Here is a 19,434-nt window from a genome sequence, read left to right as displayed (position 1 = left end):
AGACAGTATAAAAACTGAAAAAATTCCAAAATAGTGTTAATAAGAAAAACTGTTCTCAAGATGTGAAAGTGTCACACACTGATTTTAAAATATATACTTAATATTTGTGAATATAAGAATGCACAAGGCTGGATCTCACAAGGCAGTACTTAACTGCTTTTATCAGCATCTCTGCAGTGAATGCAATGAAGATAAACTAATTACCCTGGCAGAGTGTCTGACTCATGGGTATTTAAATGCACACACATTTTCCAAGAGAAGTTTAAAAATACGACCAGCAATGTCAGACATCCTTAAATTTACAAATACACACTGAAAGCCACAGTGCACAAAGATGTCCTTAAGGCAGACCCTTGGGAAATTCATTGCCTTTCAAGCAAGATGACTCAGCCTTTTGGCAGGGTATCACTAAAACAGGCAGAGCTGAGAAAGATCAGAGCATCCTGTAGTCCTCTTGGTGGAGCGGTCCTTAGATGACCATTCATTCTCACTTGGTTATTTACAGCATCCCTCAGACTGCTCTGATCTCACTTGGGGCTGCACCAGCCACAGGCAAGAGAAGGGAAGATGTCTTCAGGACAACGTCTTCCTCCGTCACTTATGCAGTCTAAGTAATCCACAGCTCAGGCAGACAGAAAGGTGGTTAAAAAACGATCCATCTGCACTTGCCTTAATGACAACACTGACTAGGCTTTTTGATTAAGGTATTTTAATCAAAAGAATAATATCTGCTGGATTTCATTTTACCACATCTGCTATGAGGCAGATACTTGATCTGCTAGGCTGAACAAGTTGGTGCACATCCACGTGTAATAAATTAGTGATAAGAAGACCCTGTGATAGCCTATTCCAAAATCATATGGAAGTAGAGTAAGTTAAAAAGACTGACAAAGAAGGATGCTATAAGGGTTCAGAGTTTCTGAAACATCTGTTCTCTAGTATATATACATGCAGAATTAAATGGAAAACATAATTAGCTTACTGTTGTTTCTCCATTTTATTTCCTAGGGTTTTTTTAATTAGTTGATACTTCAGTGATAATTACGTCTCATTACTCTTAAAAGTAATAGATAATAGTTAAATGACAGCAGTTTTTTCTTAATATTCCAGCCTGAAGAAGTCTCCATGAAAACAAGAATGATAAAGTAACAAGACATAAATTGCCTTACGTTTCTGTAACTGCTATTAGCATAGAAAAAAAAAGAGTAACTTTATTTCATTGCATTTTGTGCCAACTACTTATTTAGTGACCAATTGCAAAAATCACTCATGCAATGACTCAAGCTAAGCAAATAAAGATTAAGGCAAATAGCAAAAGTTGTATGACATATGCCTTTTACAGCAAAACATCAAACAGTAGCTGTCAAAACTGTTCTGGTTTTCCAGGAGTTATATCCAAACATATGATCACACAGATTGGATGAAGAGTCATCTGGCCCCAATTTCATTGAAACAAGTTAAAACCTAAACTTATAAATTGTCACCTGAAGCAAGAAGGTGCCTTTCTCAAATTCCCATTATCTGCATGTTAGCCTAGACCATCAAACCATGCAAATCCTTCCTTTCCAAACGAACCCCCCGAACCACAGTTTTACCAAAAAATGCGTAACATTCTCACAGTTAAGCCATTCTGCTCTAAAAGAGAGGTTTTTTTCAACCTGCACACAGCAGGTTAGACATATCATATGTCATGCAGAAGTCTGTGCCAGAAGTGAGAAACTCTAAGCACTGTCGGGACTATGCCATGTCCAGGAAAAATTATAGAGAGATCTACTCTGTGTTGCAAAACTTTCCAAGACAGAAGAAATGCTGGCATTTTAGTATCTTTTCAACCCCCCAGCTGAGGCAAGGCATTAACATGAAAAACTGGAATATTTCTGCACCATTTTTTCTTCTCCATATTTCTTGTTCTCAGAAGACATTTGATATTTCAAGGTTCTGGTGTATTTCCCTGGAATGACACTACACAGCTTTGGTCACACTGAGGTAAAAAAGGAGCTCAGGCATCTCTCTACAAATCCCAGGAAGCAAACTGCCACTGGAGGGACAACCAACCAGTATTTCACTGACTTGAAATCAGATGTTTCAGCTCAGATCAACAGAGCTGAGGTTGTCTAAAAGTTCAAATCAGACTAAAAGCTTTTGTCTCATTTTTCTAGGCAGAAAAATTTGTCAATCTACATTTTCTCACGTAACCTAATTTCATGAGAAAATTACTTTTTGCAGTTGAACCTCCCCAAGAATATTCCCGTAGAGAATTCTCATTTATCTCTTCTCTCCAGTGCTCTGGCTACCCATGCCAGCTGCCTGCCACATGGAAAAAGGGCTTCTGTGAAACAAGCAACCTCTTGGGAGAGGAGATAGAAAAGTTACCTGTCTGTCAGCTATACAGCAACAGGGTCACATGGAAACCTTGTCAAGTAAAGCGACTCAGGATTGTATCTTAAACAATAGTAATACAAACTGCAACCTGTGAACTGCTTGTGTGTCCATGGGCAAGGCATTTCATCTCCTCCATTTTAATTCTCAAACTGTGTATTGAAGCTGCCCTTATTTTCCTGAGGGTAATAAAGGACAGAATAAATCTATAAATACTATCTTTAAAACCTTATTGTAATCAGGGCAGCACAGGCTCTTCCATAAGCAGGAATGAAAGAGACAAAAAGACTAATCTTTGTAGGTATGACTACAAGTTTCTGGGCTAAATATAGGTAGCCAGAATGGGAAAGACAGTATTAATCAGACAATACAAGTAGACTACTGAAATTATTTCTAGAAAATTGTGTGTGTGTACCCAAGTGCATGAATGTATAAGAGAAATACATTCCAATTCTTCAAGTAAAAATGAATGTCTATGCTTGGGCTTTCTCCGCTAAAAAGAAAGAACTCAACTCTTGTCTTCTCTACAACTGAGCGAAATATTTTGCAACATTTGTGGTGAGGTGAGGTTTGCGGGGGGTAGGCTAGGGAATGACAACAAAAAGCCTAAGCCCAAACCTGAAGTCCTTAGGCTCTGCCCAGGAAAACCTCTTCATACAACTGAGAATTTGCTAACATATGTGACTCATGATTTGACTCATAAGCTTCTGGAGTTCACTGGGGTTACCGTCAAGGTCACATTACCTATGAAATATCAAATTACTATCCCTTCCCACTGCTTCAGCGAGGCCCTCGGTACTGAATATGTAATACATCTATGTGGGAAGTTTTACACGCACACAAAAAAAATCACATTCTTCTAATTTCAAATGAGAAAAACAGACAAAGAATTCAGAAGAAAATCAAAAGAATCTTCTTACCAGAGAATTTTAAATTAAGTAATTCAAGGATGTGGGCAGATAGCACAAAGCATTAGTCACAGCAGTAAAATAAGAGACAGTTTCAGAGAGTCCTCCCTATTGCATTAGCGCTTTTTCTCACCAGGAGCATTGCTTAAAATTATTTATGTGTACACCAGCTAAGGAGGGGTTTGAAACAGTACACTTATAAATAGGCCCATTGGGAGTACTGCCCTGGGAGGACTGGTCTGGTCAGGTCTCACCCTTCGATCTGTGCCAAGTAGCCCTTTTTTAACCTCTAAACTGTTTTCAGATGGTACTTTTATGACCCACTGTACCTCATTCCTTTTAATTACAGACATATATAGTGTAGGTTTACCAGTTTCCAAAAGAATTTTTACTTTATTTAGCTCACATTTCCAGATGTGTCCCCTCTTCAGGCCTCCATTTTTGTTAAGTGGCACTGGCAATAAAAGACAACGACTGCAAAGATAATGTACTTCTCCAGGTTCCAGGCAAACCAGTTTTATAATCCAATCCTTTGATTCTCATTTTATAAGCTACTCTTATAAAAAGCACTAAAATAAAAAAAACAGACTGGTCCATGAAAACTATATTTTCATAGTTGGTATTAAACCTTTTCATGAAGATCCAGTAACTCAGAAAATCTGGTTCGGGTAAGACTTGGAATACGAAGGCCTGCACAGAAATAAAATGCTCACCAGTAGGCTTTAATTTTTGCATCTCTTACTTCCACGGTTTATTATTAGTCCGCATTTGTCACTTCGATGCTGAAATTTGCAGATATCGCAAATATTCGTGAGTACACGTGTCTTTTTTTACAGGGACATCCAACCATTCTAGCCCCTGCCTGCAACACACTCTCCAACATCATTGTTTTGCACCAACAGCAGGAAAAAAAAGTATAGAAGTAGCTGCTACTGCACATTACCCCAGCAGTGAAGGTTAATGCATGCCTTCTAAGCTATTTCATGTCGATTTTGATCCCTAGGGCCACACTTTGTCACATATGCTCATACTCTCTCTCCCTCTTATGCCAGCATCTTCCTTAGCTTGTATTTTGCTGTAATACACTATGAAACTGCAATGATATCCAAAGGTCCTAACTCCCGTTCCATAGAGGCCTTTTCCACACCTCTTGGGCACCAAGAAGGTCCTTTATGGCAATGGGAATAGGGAGTGATGCCCTGATAATCCCGTCAGCTCCAGCCACCCACACTTTCAGTGCGCTCAGTTTCCCATCTACCACCTGCAATTAAGAGTGAAGGGCTTGGTACTACATGGTGCTGCAGACCAAAATTAGACATAAAGATGCCTCAGCACATGCAGCGGAATTAGGCTGAATTGTGCGTGATTACCAAATCACTTGGTAACCATTGATTTTTCTACCCTCCTTCTACATGCGTACTCAGGAGTGGAAGCATATATACACAGTATACAACACTTCACAATGAAGTAAGAGAGAAAGAAGAATCACACGGAGGATTTGAAATTGAAGACTTTCATGATTTAAATGCAGTTTCCATATATCTTTTATCAAAGGAACTCTGAATTCACTGCGATTGTCAGATAAATGATAGCCACCTGCTTCTCTAAGTAGTTTATAGACTGGGAAAATAAAGTCCACCACAAAAAAAGTACAAGGCACAGAGTCCTTTGGGAAAAGGTGATGACGCTTCAGCGGGGGAGCTCTGCAGGCCATCCCAGTGTCCTTAGCTTTAGGGCTGTGGGGCACAGAAGTAACACGGCAGAAAAATTCACCTGCCCTACCCACATTTTAGACTTCAGAAGTGTAAAGGTCTGACCAGTTGCAGCTTGGAAGCTGAGAAGGAAGGGGGAGCACCTCAAATGCAAAGTCTAAAATGGCAGAAGCTGTCATTACAGCCAGAAAGATCATTGTTGTTACAGCTTGATGCGATTCAGAAGCCTGCAAATAAAAAAAATGGCACAACTGTCTCCGTAAATTGATAACTGCTTCAGGGGAGGGATCTGTGCTTACCTAGTTATTTTTGGGTGCCTTCCTGTGAGATCCCATGTTCAACCCTCTTGGGAAACCTTTCCCTTTATGTTGCCTCTGTTTGGCCACCACAAACCACTAAAGCCTTCAGAGCACTTAACTGAGGGCGGTTATTATAGGCACGCTGTGGGTGAAAAGTGATGTGTGTCCACCACGCTGCTCCCTCCACTGACTCCTTGCACCCATTAATCTTTCACTTTTGATAAATTGATATATATAAACAAAGTAGCAGATAGTAGACAGGGGAATCACGAATCTCAAGCATTTTTACATGTTTGCCTTTCAGGGTAGGTCTCTCCAAGAGATAATATCATCAGCATTTTACAAATATTAGCAGGGCATTTGGTGCACATTTCATTAAGATGTTGCAGTGTCTCAAACAGGTGATAAGGGGTTGCTATGGTTACTGTATTCTCTTAAGCTGAATACTAAATTGGTTCACAAAATATATATTCTTACTCGTTATGTAAAATATTAGTCGCCCAGCTGGCATTTGCTTATGCACCCCTTTTATTTTGTGAAGGACCTTCCACTCCTTCATCTTGCAAATAAAGTGGATTTTGGTACTGTTTAGAGAAAGGAGAGGTCGCTAACCATTCTTCTCCTTCAGAAAAGGGGACAAGTTAGGTAGCTCATTATGTAGCCTGTTTATAATTAAATCGAAAAATGACTGCTCCGCTGTACTGGAATTGTGAGAGCTTTTATTTCAGAGGATTTAATGAGTCATGGAAACGTGTTTACGAGGCAACAAGCCCACACTACACAAAGAACTCAACATTAGCATGGCAATAGACCATATAGCTTTTAATGGCCTCAACCCTTTTTCTCACATTCAGACGCAGCCCCGAGATTGTCCCATCACCAACATTTGATCCAACGTTTCTTTCAGATGGGTTACTTTTTTGCCAATGGACCTGAAGGTGGTATTTAGGAAGTCTATTATCAGGCATGCAAATTGGGAGAAAAACGTGTCACATCAAATCATGACAGTTTTATAAGATGTTTCTCATGGGCAAATGCTTTCATGTACTGCCTACCCAGAAAGGCAGGTTGAAAGGAGTTCCTGTAAAGGCATCAAATTTGGTATTTTTATCCTTGTCTGTCCCCTTCACGATGCAACTAAAGGAAAGTTTTAACATGCTAACTTCATTTAATTTTATCTTGTTTATTCAGATATCCAGAATGTAAACAATTATAAGGTTCCCTAATTTTTATTATGATCAAAACACTACTGTTTGGCTTTCTTTGGACCAATGTGTCCATTATATACCTGGTGCCTTATTTGGAAAATTTTCGTTGACATCAGCTGCAGTCATAGGGTGGAATCCTACTACTATGAAACTCATTTACAGTAGTAACGGCACAATTTTTACTGAGCTGAATGTGACTAGGATTTCATCTATATGCGACTGATAACCTGATTGTGATAAGGAAAAAAAAAAAAGGTTCCTCCAAGCTAGGGTAATAACTTAGATGTATTTGAACACCTGTTACTATACTAGTGTTCAGTTTTGAGTAAGATTAAGCAAGAGCAAATGTGCTTGCAACTTCCAGATCTGCTTTCACAGCTTGTACCTAAAGAGATTCCTGGGAAATGAATTATTATTTTGCAGTCTGAGGCAGCAAATTTTTATAGCAGGACTGAGCAACAGGGTAGGAATTTGTGGAAGATAATATATTGAGCAGATCTAAGTACTAACTAGGCACTTACCTTATGTATTTTGAAGCGCAGAATGTTACATATTTCTAGAATCAAAAATGGACATAACATATTGTTCTTGCAAGGTGTTACCATGTTAACAACTAGAGCACCTTCTGTTAAAACTATTAATATGTGGCTTATCACTTCATAAAAGCTTGAAATCACAATGCAACAACAATAAGCACGTGGTACATATGAAGTCAATCTGCAAATACAATAATAAGCATTCAGCAAGAAACATTTTTGTGCTGTAAAATTGTCATGTTTGTTCTACAATCACCACTTTTGTTATCCACAAAATAACTCATCCATACTCAGTCTGTACTTGGGCTCCTTTCTGAAGTGCACGAATGTCTTTTGTTGCCTCCTCGTTCCTCAGCATACACCAACCTGACTTGCAAAGTTTGAAGCTGATGGTGAAGCTGGCCACCAGAAGGCTTAGCAATTTTAAGGAAATCTGTTCCCAAACCTACAGCTAACCCTCTGTTTACCAAGATAGCTATCATCTATCATAAGGATTCTGTCACTGTTTTCAGTATTTAGGTAGCTATGGCACTTTACAGAATAACTGATGATTGTAGAAATAAGCATGAAAAAGGGGATAGGGTGATAAATGATGAGACAGAAAAGAAGTGGGAAAAGAAAGAACTATAAGTCTTCTGCACAAATATGAACAACTATGTTAAAATAGAGTAACAAACTCATGAATACCAAACTCGTGAATACACAAAAACTGAAAAAGCTATCAGAAGATCAGAAAGAGACACTGCTCCAGAAAACAACCCCCCAAAACTTTTCTCATCTCAACTAAAGGGGGGGCGGGGAAAGTCTGTGGCAGCAAGGAGTTGGCTTGGGATTGGCTTTTCAATGGTTATTTATTGACGTACTCAATTCCATTTAAGCGATAGCAGACAGAACAAACCAGAGAGCACAGGCTGACCGGGAAGCCCGAGATGGAGGCTGAGCAAGGCCGAGCCGGCCCTGTGGCCGGTCACAGAGCAGCCCCGGGCAGCCGCCACCGCCTCCTCTCCCCGCGTAACTGAGGACAATTTGCAAGCTTGGATGTCAAGTGGCTCAGACAGAAACGGGAACACTCGGCGGGCTCCCCTCAAGGCAGCCATGACACCGGTTTCTTGTAGGAACTGCAAAAATTTTCTCTTTGCAGGGAAAAGCTAAAGTACTGTAGTTTCGGTGGCTTCTCAGCTGAGCTTCAGATCCAAATTTAGCAATGTTAAAATGAATTTTAAAACCCATATACAGCAGGCAGTTCTATCGATTCTTGCTGATAATGCCATCTATAACATTGTAAAATACCTTCCTCTTGCTCCTGAGATGTAACGTGAACTCTGCTTCTAAACCTTTCTAATGCATAAAGCTGATTTCTACATGCAAAAAGAAGGCAGCATAAGTTCAAAATGCCAACTATTTTTCTCCTAGTTTGAACGATTGTAGAGGAAGTACACTATTAGTCCATACCAGGAGCACACACTTTATGTAAGTATTGTAAGTATTACACTTTATGCCCCAGCACTACTACCACCGTGAAGTCTCTATGCTGTAATTCTCTGTAGTTACAGTCTTAAAAGTCCACAAGAGTTTTCATACTTGAAATTTGTGATACATTTTCTTCCCAGCATATGCCTAGCCCCTTGGGACAAAAAAATTTTTGTTAAGGACCAGCTTTCTGCTTGTGAAAATACGATGAAACCACTGAACTCTGACCATTAAAGCAGAGTGCATTCCACATTAGCCTATAGCAACAGGATATCCTGATAGTCAGCATAAAAGGGATAAAAACACCAGCAAGTAAACCTCAGGATAACTCAAACCAGTCCACTTAAAGTATGTGGATATCAATCCGTCTTGCTCATTTTCATATTCTTTCTTTCTTGATTTAACACATACTTTTTGTTCGCCTTCAGAAGAGGTTACCCAAACATTGAATTTTTGTATCAAACAAACAACACAGTTTTGAATATCATGTCCAGACAGGTGAGAAATTACTTCAGTACCAGGGTAGCGCTCTCATATATAATGATTCTGTGGAAACAATACTATTCCATTAACTACTAAATCCTCCAAGATTCATGCAAAACCAGGTCTCCTGATAATTAAATGAACTTTTATCCCAGCCTGCACTCATGGATTTCTGTCACTCATTTCTTCCTAGATGCATGAATAGTAAATGTTCGGGAACTTTGGCATAAATCCCACTATCTCCCCCTTTGTGAATAATCAGTTTCATACTATTTGTGGGTGTGAACAGGCTGAGTGCTTATCTCTGTGCTCAGAAAACACGCAGATCTAGAATTAATATCCAGGCTGAACTCCTCTTGGAGATAGATTTTATTCATCTTACAAAAAACAAACAAAAGCAATACAACCTAACCTTCAGACTGAGCTTCCTCTCCAAGCTCGTCTATTCACAGTATTTCCTTCCAGGAATTCCTCTATCTTAACTCAGTGAATTCTTCCTCTTACTCATGCTTCCTTTATTTTAGGGGCAGTTAATGAAACTGCATTTGCCATAATAATTCAGCAGAACATCAGCAGCTTTGTGCAAGATCTTGACACTTGTGAAGAGGGTGGGACAAGAAGAGCATCCTGTCACCCCTATCTGTGCCCAAGAGCAGTGGTGCTGACAATGACTAGCCGACACCTTATTGTTCTTCTTTTCAGTCTCATAAAAAAGACCCCCCTCAAAGGAGAACAAATTTTATTCAGCTGAGGTTTTACTATTTCTCTGTATTTCATCAGCCCTGGCATTAATGCGATATTGTGGTGATTTAACCTACGAGTGTGGGAATTACTGAGGGATGTGCTTATTTTTCTAACAAAAGTTCAGGCATGCTATTATTAGCAATCTATGGTATGTCATCAATGTCAAAGGCCAAATAGTTTCTTGAAATGTTTAGGAATCAAGTATATTCGGAATCTGAGGAGTCTCTGTTCTCACTCTGCCAGTCACATGCACATGCGGGAGCGTGCTGCAGAAAGACTCCGTCTTGCCAGTATGCTCCCAGTGTGTCCGTTTTGATAGCGTGCTTGGGTTCTCAGCAGGACAACCATGTATTTCAGAGAGGAGACTAACCTCACCAGCAGGCAGTTTTCAAGGCTGCATCTCTGTAGAAACACTGGACCCGGGAGCTTGAACCCAACCTATTTTAGAGGCCAATTTCCACCGCATATGGCTCCTTGCACACCTAAGTGTATCTGCCAGTGTAATACCTCAATAATATTCAGCTAACTGACTTAGCATGTCACCAAGAATATGCAAAGAAGACACCCAGAGGGTATTGACACAAAATCCTTTAAGCAATTGTGTCAACAGGTTTCTGAGCACTCCGAAGATCTGCCTCTGAGAGCGGTGTAGATCTACCACATCACTCTCATAGTTGGCTCTTAACAGCTCTATGCTTTTTCACAGACTTTTGGATTGAGCTTTCCCTTTTACATTTTATGAACAGAGAGGGTGACCAAACCGAAAAGCAATACCAAGAAAAGTAGCCGTTCTTTCATTTAAAACTGGCAATAGATTTTTCAACCAAAACTTTCCTCTTATCTTTGTCATCAGCATCATTAATAGAAAATACCAGTGACAGATGCAAGACACTTCACAGAAATCAAGAAATAAGACAGTGAAAAATCAAGCCCAAACCTTTTCTTTCCCAAGGAAAGGGTTAGGTAATATAATTATTTCATTAAAAGCAGCGGCCATCTGTTATGCTTTGTAGAAAGACTCCAAACAGTGTTAAAAACAAACATTACATGCCACAAAGAAGAGGAAAAGATGTTTATTTAGCAAATGTTAATGTTTCTGAAAGATTTGATTAGAGTCTGGAATTTATCAGCATTTGCTAGAGCTCAGCCTAGAGGACAAGCATCATCAATGCACATTGTCAACAGGCATTAGCAAACAGTCCCATCTCCAGGTGAAAAAACAGTGATTCAGCTCTTCCAACCACAATACTAGGTGCAGCATCCTCCACAAAACATGATATATGCTTTTTTACATCCCCTTCCAAGAAACATTTTATAGCACCTCCCTGATCTGTTAGTAATGGCTTTTTTTCCTGTGTGGTATGAAGTTAAAGATCAAAAAAAAAAAGGTCTTTAGAAACAGAAAGACTGGAGGCCTTTCCAGCAGAAACATGAGGCTTTAAACTTTTACAGGAAAATTTTATACAAGAAGAAACAGTAATGTGATTATGCATCAGAAGAAAACTGAAATAGTTCGTTATTAAAAAAAGACAATGTTAAGAAGCATGTAGCACATGTGCAAAACTGAAAGCCACTGTTTCTATTTTGATTGGGTTGTTGCTTCTCAACAAACATAAATACTTTAAAAAAAAAAAAAAAAGGATAGTGGAGCTTGCCTGCTGCTGCTGTGGCTGCCAGATGTCATCATGAATACTCTAATGGGAGAAGAGAGAACGATGCTAAATTTTAAACTGAGATTTCCTGTGAACTTTGATTTGAAGTCAGCCCAACAGTTGAAGAAGGAAATACACGTCTTTCTTCATCCCCTCCATAAGAACAGCTACCTACCAGTACTGTTTTCTTTGCACTGCCGCTCAATGTAGCCTGAATGATTTAGTTTTTTGTTATGGTGCTGTTTTGCTACAGCATAACTTAATGAAAGCAATAACTTCTGTATTAGAAAAAGGAGGGGGAGAGGGGAAGAGTAGACACAGCCTTGTTAAATCTGCATCTATATACAGAGCTCCATTCAAATCAAAGAGTAGATGTCCACTGGCTGATCCACTGTCCGCACATAATGCAGTACTTCCCCAAAATCAGAAATCCCTGTGTTGGGAGAAGCATAGCAGAGGGATAGCTAGGGTATCTATAACGGGGAAAAATTTCCCATGTGTGCCTCATTCTATACTCTCACAAGCAAAAAAATGTCTCCGAATAAAATTTTGTTTTGCACGTGGTTGGTACAAGGGCTGAAGGCAAGCTCTTCCCCTTCATTTGAAATTACAGGGATTTAACAATTTTCAGGATAAAGCACAAAGTTGTCCCAGTAGCAATCTACTTGTTCATGAGCTTGTTCATGAAAGCCTGGAAAGGCAGGTGGTACCTCTGGCATGTCACCACACCGCAACCTGTGGCTGCGACTTTGTCCTGCGCAGGTCCTGAACATGAGAGGCCCTCACTAAGGAGCGATATTCGCCAGGCCAGGCACTGCAAAACCTTACACACGTGGTTGAGAAGGCCGTGTAATTTTTACGATCACTCTCTTCGGTATGTATTACTGCTTTCTGCTGGCTTCTGAATTTCCCATAAGTGATTGCACATTTGTGATTTATACATACCTATCTTGAAACAGCTTAAAGTGCCCATAAGATTTTGTTTCCTCCCAGACTTTTAGTGATAATTAAGCTTAACAGGCTTTAATACTTGAATCCATTTCAAGGGAACAAGGATACACTGGAGGCTGTGGGGTGGGGTGTATGCTCTCCAAATGAAAAGAGCACATGGAAATGCTTTTATCCCATTAGCACAGGCACAGAGGCTGCTGTAACACAGCTGCAGCTGTTGGAGAAGGGTGTGCAGGCTGAGGTGAGCTCATGGTTGGGTCCGAAGGGGACAAGGATCCTGCTCTCTTTTTAGAGAAAGATCGTCAAGAGAGAACGAGCTGTTCTCTGTATAGTCCCTCCACCTCTGCTCTTCTCAAACTTTCTAGGGGTTTAACATCAAGCAGTCGCTCATAACCACTTTTGGGCCCATCTGCGCCAAAGAGTCATTAACTTTTGCGCAGCATCCCACGTCTCGTTACCACTTTGCATGCCGCAACCACCCAGTGTAACTCCATGTAACACTTGAGTGAGCAGCTATAACAATGTAAGAGGCCGGAGCACAAGTGACAATCACCGACGCACACAGCGTGGAAGCGGTACCAGCTCCTGTCACAGGGACTATATCCTTGGTCATCTGTATCAGGGAACATTCAAAGACCGAAGGGGTCCTTTTGGTCCATTTTAATACCATAACTCCGATGTTACTCTATGGGATAATGAGGAGTTGCCATTTCTTACAGTTCTGTCACAAGGCTCAGGCTATTTGATCTTTTCTGTGAAGCCTCAGTTCCAGATACCAAGTCATTATATGAGAACTGAAGATTTATTTTCTTTTTTAAAAGGGATTTAGCCTTTAGACTGTTGCAGAGAGTGAGCTGACAGTCTGACCTGAATATAACCCCACAATTTTAAAGCCAGAGGCTAGAGAAAAGGAATGCAAAATTGTCTTTAACATGTTATGATTTTTAAGCTAAAATATTATGATTGTGAAAGAGGTGGAGCCTGGTAGGAGGTTAATGCTTTTTGAAAGCTAGCCATCCTCTGCAGGTAAGAAAAGACTCCTCCTTGTGCTCATGCGAGCCTAGGCAAGGAGCTCGCCGGGGGGAAAATATGTCCTGCTACAGCTAGAAAGGCTGCTGCAAGCTCCCTTCCTCTGCAAGGCAGATGCAGAGGAGGTTATGTAAAATACACTGACTTTCAAGTTAAATACCTGTTGCTTTAAAGAGCCTTCTGACTACATGTCATTCATCAGCTTTAGCTCAGGCTTTGCAATGTCTTTAAGTGGAAGGGACTACAGAAATCTTGGTTTCTGAAGACAACCTACAAACTACCCGTTCCCCACACCTGTCTGCTGTTTGGAAGCGCAGCTATCAACAAGGCACTAACCACATTGCTCACCTATACATTACCTTTTTAAAAAAAAATGTTAATGGTACAGTCATCATTACTAGCATTTTAATTAAGACATTCATTAACCTGCCCTCCTGACTTACCCTGCATCCGAACACTGGCAAATGCTTCTGCATACAATTCCGGGGTTTCTATTTTTCCCTTTTTCATCAGTATTGCACAGACCGCATGAGCCAGGCCAGCTGGCTCTAGGCACAGGCAAGGGAAGCTCCGGACTGCTGGGGGCAGGCAAGCTTGCCTGCTTTGCCAAGAGGTGGTGGGTGCCGGTGGGTGCCCCGCGGGAGCAGAGAGGGCCCAGGGGAGGCTGCTCCTTGCCAGCAGGCTCCTGCATCTCAGCCCTTCATGTCCCTTCCCTCAGCAGCTGGAGCAGCCACAAGTCCCTTTTCCCATAGGTCTTGCCTTGGCTCTCCTTTCCAGCTTTTCCCTTTCTCCCAGCGCTTCCCCGTGGAGGAGCACCCTGACCCCGCTCCACTTTGTCTTTCATGAGATGACCTTTGCCTGTGACTCTGCTGGCATGATCCGAAAAGGAAGGCAAATGTTCCCTTAACTCTAGCTAAAACACTATAGTTTAGAAGCTTTGGGGCTTCTTATCGTACTTCTTCATATTGTTTCTTCTTTAGCTTCTACTGCAACACCAAAGTGCAAAGCTACAGATTAATAGGGATCCTTGTATGACTTAAGGAGGCAAAATGGGTCCCAGTCACTACATGGTTAAAAACCCTAGGTCCTACATCAGCAGTATTGATAGCCCTCACCTCCACCTAAAAAGGGGAACAGCAGGAAGGATATCTTAGCAGAGATATAGATAGATAGATATATATAGATATATATATATATATATAAACCCCCAAACAAATAAAGGAGGCACTTCAGCTAAGCAATTACTGTAAAGGTATTAAAAAAAATCAGATATAAAAAGCATAAATGTAGCACATGCATGTGTGCATGGATGCTTGTAGGTATATAATATCCTACTATTATTACAATCATTACTTAAAGGCACCTCCCATAATCCTGCTTACTGTAAGGCAGAGAATAATCAGCAAGAAAATCTGTGATTGCATCCAAATTATTCCACCCAAACTACAAAAGCAGCAAGTTCCTGGCACTGCCCAAGAGCAAATCCTACCACTTCAAACACAGCAGCAGACAGATACACATGTTGCTGCTCATTTTTATGGTGAAAATATTGAGTACATCATTCCAGAAATGTTCTATTAAATGCTTTAACAAATTAAACAGTTAAGGAAATATAATCAGATAAATCCAACCCTGATGTCAATAATATGAATTCAGACTGTTCCAAGCAGAGCTATGCAGTCACCACAAAAGCACTTACTCACAGAGCGATTTAGAGGGGAGATTACAGGCACACGCGACTCTCACGTTGCAGCAGAAACAGATAATCAGAAGCCGCAAATTCTAAAAATTGTGCAGTTGCTGGTGTCGGGAACACCAGGCTAAATACATTGCATCCAGGCAAAAACTGACTCTTTCCCCTTCAAAATTTAACATTATTTCGGCTCAAGTGACTTATCATCCCAGCCACCCCAAATCTTGCAATGAGCGTTACAGAAGAATCTGCTGGCTCAGCATTTCCCATATGATGGGGATCTGTATGGCAGGTCTTCACTGCGCCATGGAGCTTGATAACTGTAGCTTGCTGTCAAAGCTACCAGGGACTTCAATTAAGATAGCCCAGGGAAGATTTACCCAGGTCATGGCAAGAAGCTAGATAGGAGCAGTCCAATATCTTGGAAGCACTCACTAGCCTATACTTTGCTCAAGCTAAATGGGACAATATTGCTTCTGAATTTAAGCTCCCACATGATTTGTCAGCTCAGGTACTGTGCTGCACCGCATACCCCCGAGTCCTGAGTGAGCAGAGACAGATCCAGCTCGGATGTCTCTGCTCTAGCAGCGCAGGTTGCCCTAAAGAAGCTACTGGAAAACTCTGCCTACCTTGCTTAGCTGCTTAGGAGTGTCTTTTCTCCAAACGACTGCACGTATCCTACTCCATAGCTATGCATGAGATGCCAACATGACTAAACTAAAGCATGTGACAGTGTAGGGCTTGAGGCTGAGAAGGCATTTCATTTTTCAAACCTAGCACCCAGGTCTTGCTGGATGCTCAGAAGTCAAGGCCAAGTGAAAAGAAAGTGTTGACAGTTTTAAGATAGTAGGTTAAAAACTCTAAAGTTAAAAATTCAGTGGCTTCTTCTGTGGGTGTAAGAGACAGAGGGAGAAGAAGGAAGGAAAAAACAATAACATCAGTGTTTCTGGCCACTATTGCTTTTCTTAATAAATCAAGCTCTGCTTTTTGAAACACGGTGTGATCTTCTACTAGGCACGTAATGTCTTCTCAGCCTTCCTACATGCTCCCTGTGCTAGTAGTATCTCCTTTATTTCCTTGTAAGATGCTTTGAGCCAGAACAAGTATGAAAGGGGCTATACAAAAATCCAATTCTGTTCTCTCATCTCCTAGTTAACTTTCAGAACCAAAATACTGCCCTTGGATGCACACATGCAGCTTTGGCTGTAGCCATGGGGAGTTTTCCGCATGTATCTGCAGGGATAACATGGGCCTTGATGCTTTCAGACTGCTCAAATATCGGGGGAGCGGGGAAGTGCTTTAGCCTTGGAGTAATCCTTACAAAATGTTTGCATCATACTGTATCCATTTGAAACCCCTAAATGTTCATATCCGTAGCAGTTATGTAGCCAGATAGGACCTGTAAAGGTCACCTGCCATGGAAAAGAGATTTCCCAGGACAAAAAGGTCTTAAAATATTTTATTACAGAAATATACTTTTCAGGCCTTAAAACAGATTAAATATATGAGAATTCCTAGAAGTCTATATTGTTCCCCTTAGGGGTGCCAGACTTTATTTACAAAGCTTATATATTGCTATAGCAAGGAGTTTTCATGGATGAAAAGTGCTCAGGGCATTATGATGGATAGGTGGATGGCAGTGAATGGAAAAAAAACACATAGAAGCTCCACCTGGCTGAATGGCACTAAGATTTCCCCATGGGAGTCATATTAGGATGCAAGGTTTTTCTCTACTGTTTGCTCTAACAATGACATACATACATACATAAATAAATGAAATCACCCACAGCACTCAATAATTTATTTGCTTCATCCTGGCCATGAATGTGCTAGAATAATAAACCACCATATGGGTGGTAGTACAGTTACTACTAGTGATTCTATGCTATTGTAGCTTTGAAATAGGATAGCTTAATCTTTGGTACCTTTGAAAGGCCAGAAGCAAGGGACACATAGAGCCCTGCTTTAATTCGTTGTTTCTGTTGTATGTATTTCCCGGTATTAAAAGGGGTTGACTGAACGCCGTTTTTTAACAACTACAGTCTCGAGGGCAGAAGTAAATCTAGCAGAACAAGGACTTCTAATTCTAAAGATGCTAATGGCAAACACCCACATGTGTGTAAATAATTAATTGTTTTCTTGTTAACAAGTCCAGGTTTTTCATTCTTTGGTTAGTGACCCCAAGGGTCAGTTTTTCTATGAGAAATAGAAGCATTTAGGATTGTATCTTCCTAGCCCATAACTAATTTATAGGCTCTCATGGCGTCAGGTGCAAAGATTCAAGATTCAATTTGTTACCCCAGGCGATTCCCACTTTAAAAGACAGTGCAGGTATTCTGCAGAAATAAATGAAGGGAAACATTAATGATGTAAAACCAACAGTAGTATCCCCTATGGAGGTCATATCTTTCAAATTCATAGAGACACATCAAGATATAAGAATGTCTTTTGTACTGGTCTGGAAAGGCCACAAAGCCCTCTAATGACCTCCTACAGGAAAAAAATAGAGAGAATTAACACCACATTTTTCACACTGAACAGTATCGACTACAGCTGGTTGTTTTTTCTTGGCTGGCTTTTTCTCAGCTGATTTTTTTTTTTGTTTCCACTTTTACCTTTCTCGGTTTGATCTAGCATTTCTCAAGCCTACAGCTCTATAGAAAGATGACAGCACAAAAATAGCATAACAGAAAGAGTCAGACACCTAACTGAAACAAAATTAAAACATAAGTGTTTTTTTCCCATTTTCCACTTTTTCCAGCTAGATCACCAGTCACATAAATATTTACTTTCTCTGTATGTTCAGCTTAATGGCTGCATTGTTAATGACTACAATAGTGTTCAAATAGCCGTGTCTTCTTTTCAATAAATCCCCACCTGCTTCCACAATATGTCTCCCTGGGAGTGATTCCAGAAGAACCTTTTCTCACAGAGGAGCGAGGATCATCTGTGAAAGATGTCCCATGCTCTGATCATGAACACTAGAGACCTTCTTGACTCAGAAATACCAGAATCAAGATCAAAACACTGAACCTCCCTCTTTGTTTTCCTTTCTGTGAAATGGGAGCACTTGTACAGTATTTCTTATACTGAAAAACACGGTGTAAATGCAAGTTAATTATAGTGTTATTACTTGAATACTTCTGGGATGATGACTAATTACAGGCATACATCAACACAGTGAATTCCGTGTATGATACAAGATATTTTTACATCTTTTGCTCTTTGAAAGTACATTGTAAGCACTTAAACAGAAAACAGTTGTTCATTCAAGACTTGCAAACTAAGCACCTTAAGAAAACGCTGCTCATACCCCTTCACCATATTTTAGTATTTTGCTTTGCTTCTTAATTGCATTCACCTGAATTCTTCACTGTGAGGGTGGTGAGGCACTGGAACAGGTTGCCCAGAGAGGCTGTGGATGCCCCATCCCTGGAAGCGTTCAAGGCCAGGTTGGATGGGGCTTGGAGCAACCTGGTCTGGTGGAAGGTGTCCCTGCCCATGGCAGGGGGGTTGGACTAGATGATCTTTAAGGTCCTTTTCAACCCAAACCATTCTATGATTCCATGCTACTATGAATTCAGTATTTAATCTAAGAACTCAACAAAACTTTAGAAAAATAGTGTTCTAGAATGGTTCAAAATAGGCGCTGCAATTAGATCTTTCCAGAGAAAAACAGGTTATACATTAGTAAATGCTTTTTGCTGTTAACTGTTAATCTCAAACAGTGATTAAATAGTTTGGATGTTTCTCCCGTTTAAAAACTTTTGCACTCTATTTGTGTAGGGGTGGTATTTTATGTTTTTTAGATGTCAGGACAGTTCTTCAGACTTTAACATTATAATAACACCAAATTTAAGTCATTAAAGGAGAGATTTATCTCACTTGTATTTTAGATGTTGCAGTTAGGGGTTAAATCTAAGTATGTGAGCTTCTGTTATAATGGAGAAAGACATGAACCTCCAGAAGGCACGGATGAAAAGACTTACCCTTTAGAATAAACTATGAAACTACCTAGCATTTTGATTCATGGAGGTTAGCAGAGATAAATCCCCATTTTTAATTAGTTATCCAGGATGGATAACAGAAGGGAAGTTAATGAAGAATAATATAAAGCATATTAATAATACGAGTCTACCAAAAGACAGAACAGAGACCAAGCAGTTACCTCCACTGCTGTTCCAGAGAAGGTAAGGCTGAAGTTATAACCTGCTGTTGGAAAAGGTCCCTTCTGGATTTAGAGGGAACAGAGTTTCCAGAGCTATTGTTCATAGCTAAAATAAAAGTAAAATATTTAAACTTCAAATACCCAGACCACCTCAAGAATCAATGTTTAAAGGTGTCCTTTATCAGCTACTGTCTCTTATGTT

This window comes from Harpia harpyja, chromosome 22 (assembly GCF_026419915.1).
Source record: "Harpia harpyja isolate bHarHar1 chromosome 22, bHarHar1 primary haplotype, whole genome shotgun sequence".
Classification (NCBI taxonomy): domain Eukaryota; kingdom Metazoa; phylum Chordata; class Aves; order Accipitriformes; family Accipitridae; genus Harpia; species Harpia harpyja.
Note: the sequence above shows the minus strand (reverse complement) of the source record.